General features: G+C 46.4%; 1 long non-coding RNA gene across 1 annotated transcript; it reads left to right on the forward strand.

The window, feature by feature from the left end:
• The first annotated feature begins 3139 nt into the window (after positions 1 to 3139).
• Positions 3140 to 8048, forward strand: LOC114059413. Its single transcript, XR_003571657.1, has 2 exons — positions 3140 to 3176; positions 7701 to 8048. It is a non-coding gene; the product is annotated as an uncharacterized LOC114059413 (long non-coding RNA).
• The last annotated feature ends 748 nt before the right edge of the window (positions 8049 to 8796 follow it).

Consider the following 8796-nt stretch of genomic DNA (forward strand, 5'->3'; position numbering starts at 1 on the left):
AAAAAAAAAAAAAAAAAAAAAAAAAGAGAGAGAGGGAAGGGTGGGAGAAAAAGCCCCCCGAAGCCGGGCGGTGCTGCAGGATAGAAGAAGGCGCCCGACCTGCAGATCCGCTGCTTGCGCCGCTCTCCGCGCCCCCGCCGGGGCAGAGGCCGCCCCGCACCGCCCAAAAGGCCGCCCCGCTCGATGCCGCCGCAGGCTGCCGCCGTCTCCGGAGCTTTCGTAGTCCTGCCCGGGAAAGGTCCCCAGTAGTTTTTATACGGGGTTTCTCCGCGCTTCCGGGGCTCCGAGTCACGGCGCCCTCGTCCCGCCCCCTCCATCTGCATGGCCGGCCCGGCGGTGCCCCCGGCACGCCCACACCCCGCTCACCCGCGGCCCGCCCGCCCCTCCGCGCCGGCGGAGCGCCCAGCGCCGCGTCCCGCACCGCCCCGCGCTGGGAAACCCGCGCTGCGCAGCTTTCCCCGGCACGGCTCCGGGGAGGCAACAAGTGCAACCCCCTTCCCTGCCTGCGCAGGGGGCGCGGCCCCTCCCGCTCCCGCCGTGCCCAGATGCGCGCCCAGGGGCACCCAGCTCTGCGTTGATGGCCATTCCCGATTTTTCCCCCCCTCCCCCCCCCCCCCCCCCCCCCCCCCCCCCCCCCCCCCCCCCCCCCCCCCCCCCCCCCCCCCCCCCCCCCCCCCCGACATTCCCGGTCATTCCAGGCGCAGCCAAACTTCATACCAGAGCGACGGAATTTGGCAAGGGCCCCTCTCCAAGCAGATGCCGAGGATCCCGGGCCGTGTGGTTTGCGCTGCTCGGCTCCTGACCGAGATTTCCAGAGCCGCCTGCGGCAGCGCAGAGACACCACGCCGTGCCTGCCCGGCCCCGGCCCGGCCCCCTCCCCCGCGCCCGCCCGCCCTTCTCGCAGCGGAGGGGAGAAAGAAATCCCGAAGAGCACGAAGGAGACGGTGCCTTCCAGGAGAGCATCCTGCCTATAGAGTATACTTGGGTAACTGCGGAACGGGAAAAATAACGTTTAAGACATGCATATTATATAAACATTCATATATAGTTTGTTTCAGTTACGTTTTCTTTTGAATAACAACGGATGTAACTGTTTCTTTTTCACCCCTTTAATGCATACAGATACATATAGATACTATTTAAAATACGTATAGATACTTTATACATGTAGTTATTTCTTACAATACAGACAGATACTATCTAAAACATATAGATTCCATTTGAAAGAGGCTAAGCTCTCGCGCGCACACACACACACGTACAACCCGCACGCAGCAGCACCCGGGGACCCCGGGGCCCGCCACCGCAGTGTAGACAGCGGATTGCGCGGAGAGATGCAGGGATGGGGAGAGGGATGGGGGAGGATGGGGGGGACAGGACGGCGTTGCGTCACTGCTCGCAGCTTTGTGACGCGCGGCTGGAAAGCAAATGGAGGTGCACAGAGATGTGATGCGCGGCCTCCTCAACCAAGCACCTCACCAAAGCAGGGGGGAGGTGGGGGAGCGACAGACCCCGACGGGTTTTACTGCCTCCTCCCCTCCAATTTTAGTGCCCCCCTCCATAATCTCCTGCCTTGAGACTGAGCTGGGGATATGGGGGAGTGTTCCGCTCCTCACGGGGAAACACCTGAGCCGGGCGAGCTGGCGCGGTTTATCCCCCACCCCAAAAAGCAGAGGCGGGGGTCTCACCGAGCTCGGCGCCCACCCCGTCGGGGAAGACCCCCCGACCCGACCCGGCCCGGCCCGGCCCAGCCGCGGGGCAAGGGCGCCCCCTGCCGGGCGCCGGGCGCTCCCGAGGGGGCGGGCGCAGCCACGGCCGGAGCGGCAGGGGGTGTTTGTTCTGGGGGCGGCCTCGGCTTTGATTCACTGCCCAGATTCCCTATTACTTCAGCAGCATATGTCTGCTCCTGACTCTGGAGCAGGCAGGGAGCAGGGGCGACTCCGCGCTGTGCCCCCGTCAAGCAGCACCGCCGCCCCCTCCTCGTGCCATTCACGGGACGAAAAAATTGTTTGTAGTGCTCTATGACAATGCATGATATGATTTTAAAAAAAAAAAAAAAAAAAAGAAGGGCAGGAAGTTTTTAAAATCCGGATGTGCACAAGTGACTGAAGCTTGAGAGCAGAATTAGAGTGTCCTGCGTCCACTGGCACACTGACTGGGGTTTGCTAACTAATTCCTTTATTTAAAAAAAATATTCAGACTAAGAGGCCTGCTGGCAAGGGAGCCTGGGCCACTGGCTATTGCAGCTGGGCACAGAGAGCCCCCATTTCAGCCTGGGTGCAACTGACGGTGCATTCAAAGAGGAGGGTGCCAGGCAATGCCCATCTCCCTGCAGGGCAGAGAAATGCTCGAGTCTCCCTAGACCCAACCGGGTCACAGCTGAGGCCAGGGGCTTAAAGGGTTCCCACGGGGGGGCGGGAGGGGGAGCTGCCTGCCTGCAGCACTGAGGCATCTATGCACTGCCTTCAATGCACAGTTAGGAAGCTCAGAGAGGTTGAAGCACAACCCCATTCCCAGACTGGCATCGCTCAGGTGAACCACAGTTCACTAGGGCACACCATTTAAACTTTCAGAAGGAATAACTATGGCCGTATTTATAAGCGAATTGTCAATATCAATAATCAGCCAGATTACTGATTTCTAGAGCAAGGGCAAAGATCAGACCTGGAGGCTAATCTCATATTAAGCCAGGACACATCCAGGAAACCGAGACTGCTTCATGGTTGGAAGCAGTGAACCTTTCATTTCACTTGTGTTTGTCAGCATGCTGCAATGAAATTTTAGCCATATTTCAAATATCGCAGAATGTATCAGTGAGTTTACACTGGTCGGTAGGATTTAATGTTATTTTATACAGACCTTGTTTCACTTCCCCTTGAAGTGTGGGTTTTAACATCTCTCAAGTTGCTAATTCTTGCCCACTTAAAAAATCAAAATGGGCAGCAATTCATCCTGGGGAATACAGATTTGCTAAAGACAAGGTGAATGTGTCTCAGAAGGAAGACCTTTGCACTGCTGGGCTTTGCCAAAGGAGCAAGGCCAGCCCAACACTACCCTCACCTCACCTTCCGTTTTTCAGCGTAACCACCTACAAATAGCCTCCTACTGACTTGAAAGAAGAGAGGAAATTGTTTCCAGACAGAATAAAAGCATTTACACTTTTTCAGTTCAGAAAGGTATGTGCTCTTTGTATAGGTTAACAACTATTTGCACTGATGTACAATTCTTTGCACTTCTCTTCCCCTAATTAATGGACAGTAGGTAAAGGATGTGTTGTTTTGGGCTTTTTTAATAGCTGTCTAAATACAAGGGAAATATATACTCAATTATAAAAGCACAGGTCACTTTAAATCAGTAGAAATCATTAAGAATTTTAGCAAGAAATTGAAATAGGGTATATCACCTTACAAGAAATGCAGAAATATTTGCATGATTTACAGCTGCTGCAAATAAAATAATTCATTCAGCTCATGAACATGCTCTGTCCCTTTAATGACAACCTTATTTTTGGAAGGAAAAGGTGAAGGAGTTAAAATTGTTAATGTGAGCAATAATTTTGATTCTTTTACTCACACAGGTTGTTTGTACTGCCCAAACAATTAGTAGAAACCCAAGATGTGTGATGTGAATCATGTCTTTCTGTATGTCTGCACAATATTTTTCACTTAGTCCCTTCATCTCACCCGTACTCTCAGTCCTGCTCTAGAACAACTGAAATTTAATAGCAATACATGTGTTTCTTGTGTATGCATTTGTGTATATTCCCTAATAAAGTCCTCAATGTGAGATGCTAATTCAGCTTGACCACATAGCAAAGAGTGCATTCTCCAGGCGAGTTCTGCTGAATTTAAGAATTTAAGTATTTTATTGACTGAACTACATGTATTGTGATTGTAATGTCATTTTGTCTCCCTTCTGCATGAGACGCGGTGCCTAAAAGAGGAACATGTTCTCTTTGGACAAAAAAAAAGAACAAGAAACTGTGACTCTTCAACTGTCCCTATTCTAGGAATTGGTGCCCATTTGCTGTGCAGCAGGAGCAAAACTTCCAGTTTAGTTTTTTCCAAGAGGAATTGAGTTCATGTGACACAGCTGCTCTGCCAACATAGCCAACATATGTTACCTACAGACAGTCAGGGGATTCATTTCTGAGCAGCAATACTACTTCAGTCCAAAAACTAGTGTTGACTCACCCAGAGGTGTTTGGTTTTGTTAAAAACGTAACAAGCATCAATATTGCTAGGTAGCACTAGGTGTTAAAAACATCACTAGGTATTAAAAGCAGTAGCCTTCTGTCTTGGATTGACTTGTCAGAAACAAAGAAGTCTAGGCAGCCCAAAATACACCCTCAGAAGTTTGGAAGAAAAAAAAAATTATCATAATTGTGTAATGAAAAGTTTAGTAATATAATTCCTCCTTTCTTTTATTTATTTCTAATCCTTCTATTAAGGACAGTTATTAACTGAGGACAGTTATTAATGGCAGGTACCATCACGATGGTTTTCTGTATCTCTTGACAATGTTAAAAATGCATATAGATGTTCAATATAATCAAAAGGCAATAATCTGTAGCCTAGATGGACATCGAGAGCCACAATTGCCAGGTGGCTGGATATGCAGCGTATCAAGTATGGATGAACAGGCTGTGCAAGGGGAGCTCTGGGGCCCCTCGGCAGCCCTGGCTGCAGTGGGAGCACTGGCAGTTGCACAAGGATATGGCAGCCCTGCAGCTTCCCACCCAGGCCTGGCACAGCTTCTCTCTGTGTCTCTGTTCAATAGTGCCTTAGCATGGCTGGCTTGGTCTATCTCATACAGAGGCCAACAGCAACTAAAACATTAAAAATGAGATCTTGACCTAATTTTTTGTTCCCTACTTGCTAGACATGGAAAGACATTGCTGGGCAGCAATCACCGGAAAACTTCTTTATGTTATTCACTGTGTTGCTACACAATTATCTTGCTGGAAACAGCAGCTGTATGAGGGAAGAATATTCGTAGCTGTTCTCCACTCAGACAGTATGCAAATGTATCAGCTCAGCTCCAGATACAAATTTGTGGAGAGTGTAGGCTGTTGTACCCTTTCACTGCCTCCTCATCACCTCATGTGCAGCTGCTGGCAGGTGCTCTGGGCAGCTGCTGTCTCCATCCCGCTCCCCACGCAGTACAGTTGGATACCTCTTCTCTGCCGGTTGCTACCCCAGACCAGAGAGTGGGGAGATCTCAAAGAGGCATCAGCCAACAGGACAAAAGTTCAGAAAACTTGACTTGGATGGGAAATGCTGGGAATTACTGCAAAGTTATCAGATCCAAACAGAGCCCAGCCCAGGCTGAACCTTGCACCACACATACACATTCTGAAAATTAGTTTAATGAAAACAGTCCACAGTAAATGGAAGTTTGCTAGAAATGACTTTGAGTACCAAAATGTACTGTTATTGACAATAGCACAGAACAAAGTACCTTCAAAATTAACTGTAAGACCTTGCTTATACCAGATACACTTGTAATCCTTTCCAATTTTTTTTTGATTTATATATTTCCTCAGAACTAGTCTGGGCAAAGTTTGAGCATGGATGTGGAAGTAGAGCTCAAAGGATGGTTTTGGGTTTTTGTTTTGTTTTGGGTTTCTTTAATTATTTTTTTCTCTCACTAAAGTACTCAAGTCTGATTTAATTTTTTTTTTCCCAAGGTCAAAGCAGTCTTCTGATACCTTGATATTCTATAGTACACACTGGTTTATTTCCAAAATTTATTTCCATGCTTGACATTTTGTGATGGAATAATCAATACTAGGAATTATTACTGTAATTAGCATTGATTGCTTAAGTAGTCAATACTACGGGTCTTTGAATAAAATAAAAATCAGAGTTACTAGAAAATGGTCTTTCAAAGACAAATAAATCTTTGTGCTTTCAAAGTACTACTGTTTTCTTAGTTTTATTTTTCTTCTGCCAGATTTTGCTGGAAAGATGTTTTACTCATCCTGGGAAAAATGTCAATGTTTGGTCTAAATACTGTGATGTTTTGAAAAGGTGAAGTTTGAAGAAGGCCAAATTATCAGAATTTTCTGATGAGCCTGCCAGTAGCTTTTTTACAGTTCTACTGAGAGCATGTATTAAATGAAATAGCAGTGTTCAACATGTGCATTGCTGCAACAACCACTGGCCAAGTCAAGAGATCAGGGCACCAAAAGGTTCGTCCATCAAAGGACCTATTCCTGCCTCATCTACGTGGTTCATAGCCTAAATACACCAGTACATAGCAGTATCTTACATTAGACAAAATTATCAGCATTTGCTCCTGAGTAGGATTTTTCAGAGCTGGAGCTGTAATCAGACACAGGAGATGGCAAGCCTCTCACCTTCTCCATGCCAGGCCAGCAGCCATTCCACTCACACTGCAAAGCGTAAGATGGTGTGCTCCTGGCAAATCCTTTTTCTCCACTTCACCTGCATAAAAATAGTCATGCTTTCAGTTATTTTTTACACTCAGATACTGTTGTGATTTTGCCCATATTGACCCGCGGGATCTACATGCAATAAAAATGAACTATTCAAGATCTAGGTATTCCTAGTCATATGGCAGCCAAGAATGAGACTCTTCTTTTTCTTACTTTTTTGTTGTAGTTGTTGTTTAAAAGGCCATATTTTTCATTGTTATTTAGGAGAGTTTAAAGCTTTGGTCTTTCTACACCCATAAGAAAGACACCCCCTCAATATTTCATGTCTCACGCATTCATGCAATCCTAGTTGCTTGTGACTGATAGGATTTTATGCTGATTTTACTTGTCATGTTTTGTTTACCTTACAATGCATTAAGCTCACATGGGAATACTCCAGTGGATTTCAGCATTCTGCCTTTTATTCAGAAGAGATGGAGAAACTCATCATTTCAGATTTAAACAAGCTGTCCTGCTTTTGGAACAACAAACTGCAGAGTGAAAATACACAATGTGAACTAAGAAAAATTGGGTTACTTTTCATTCAGACAGAATTGGTCTTGTAGAGTCAAAGCCATAATTTAGTTCCACCTACTACAAAACAAATGCTGTTTTGCCAAGTACTTTCACTATCAGGACTGTTACTCCTGATGAAGTCAGGGCACCTTTCAGTCTTGATTAAAGCCAATAAATGCTGGAAATTAACTGGTTTACTATTGAAAATGTGTTTCATTACCCAATTAATCTCAGTGTTAAAAATGTGCATTATGTTCCTACTCAAAGGGCATATTTGCACAGAACAGTAGTGTTTGTGTTGAATTTGCTATACACTGAAATCACATCCATATTCCCAGGGCGCAATTCTTTGCAACTATAAAAAAAATTAGATATACAGATTTGGTGCTCCTCCTGTTTAAAACTACCTGTTGAAGTAATACTGACAAACTTTTGCATAGAGGCACAATAAGAATTCCTTAGCTGGCATCTCACATAGCTTTGTATCTCACCCAAAACTACCGAAGATGGCAGGCTGCTGTTAAAGAAGGTTGGCTATCTCTTGCTGTTCCCAGGGAGGCAAAATGTGTTTGTTTAGAGCAAACACATAACCATTATCCATACTACAGCGAATTTTGGTTATCCAGAGTTGTATGGATGGGTCTTTTGCTTAAAGGTAAAGAATCAAAACTCTTACCCAAAAAATGTAATGTTATCCCTTCACTTTTTTTAAACAAATTAATCCTTTCTTCTTTCACCATCACAGATGATTCCCAGCTCTCTACATGCCAGCAATGGCAGCTGGAGCAAGAACCTGTTTTGGAACCACGCTGCTGTTGCAAACAAGAATACAGTGGTGTGCTTTACCAGAGCACCCACCTACAAGACTCCTTTTTTCTTTCATAGGTCTACTTTTCATTGATGGAAAACCCTACTCCTCTGCACCATGCATGGCTTTGGTATGCTAGGTTCAAAGAGCAGAACAGTATAAGAGAAGAGTGTTTAGTCAGAGTATGGAAAAAAATGAACTAGACAATTTATCAAGTACATTCCACAGCAAAAGCAGGGTATTTTGAAAAACAAACAAACAAACAAAACAAAACAAAACAAACAATACTTTTTTTCCCCAAAATTAGAAAGGGGAATATGTCTTTGGTGAAAAAAAAAAAGAAAAGAAAGAAAAAAAAAAGGTGTTTTTTCCCATGCAAGATTTTTCCTCCAGGAATGTGAAAATTATACAAACTGGTACCCTATACATGTTGTCATGTGGCAGTAAGCCCTGCCTCCACATCACCAGGAGGGCAGAGAGCCGCCTCTGATGAGGAGAAGACTCCAATCTGTGCTGCCAGCTTTCTTGCTGACACCCTGCAGGATCCCAGATGGAATGAGCTGCATCAAGGGCCATTGCCTCTCACAGCTGCAAGTTACCACCAGTCTTTGTGCAACGCAAGCCAGGGACCCTGGGGCTCCAGCCCTTCCTGAGCATCACCGGAGCATCGCCAGCACTATTTACTGCTGGGAGAGATGGGCAGCTGCACGGCAGCAGCTGCAACCCAGTTTTTTGTCCCAGTTCAGAGGGGGATACAAACTCCTGCTGTGCAGGCAAGAGAGTTGTTGCTTTCCTGAGGAGCAGATGTCAGAGCACAGCAATCTTCACTGTGCTATGCCACTGAGGCATGAGTTTTGAAGACCTCAGAAATCAGCAAGACCTAGGAGCTGGGAGCCTTTTCCTGACTGGAAAAGGACCAGACCGGCTCCAACGACCAGTTCCTGCTGAGTTTGTAGCTCGGCTGCTGCCCCGCTGCTCAAAAGGCAGAAGCAGGCTCTTCCTCAGAGCAGCAGCTTCAGCTCCTCAGTCCTGC

This window comes from Empidonax traillii, unplaced genomic scaffold (genome assembly GCF_003031625.1).
Source record: "Empidonax traillii isolate 1590-97213 ecotype Southwest subspecies unplaced genomic scaffold, ASM303162v1 scaffold222:size850627, whole genome shotgun sequence".
Classification (NCBI taxonomy): Eukaryota; Metazoa; Chordata; class Aves; order Passeriformes; family Tyrannidae; genus Empidonax; species Empidonax traillii.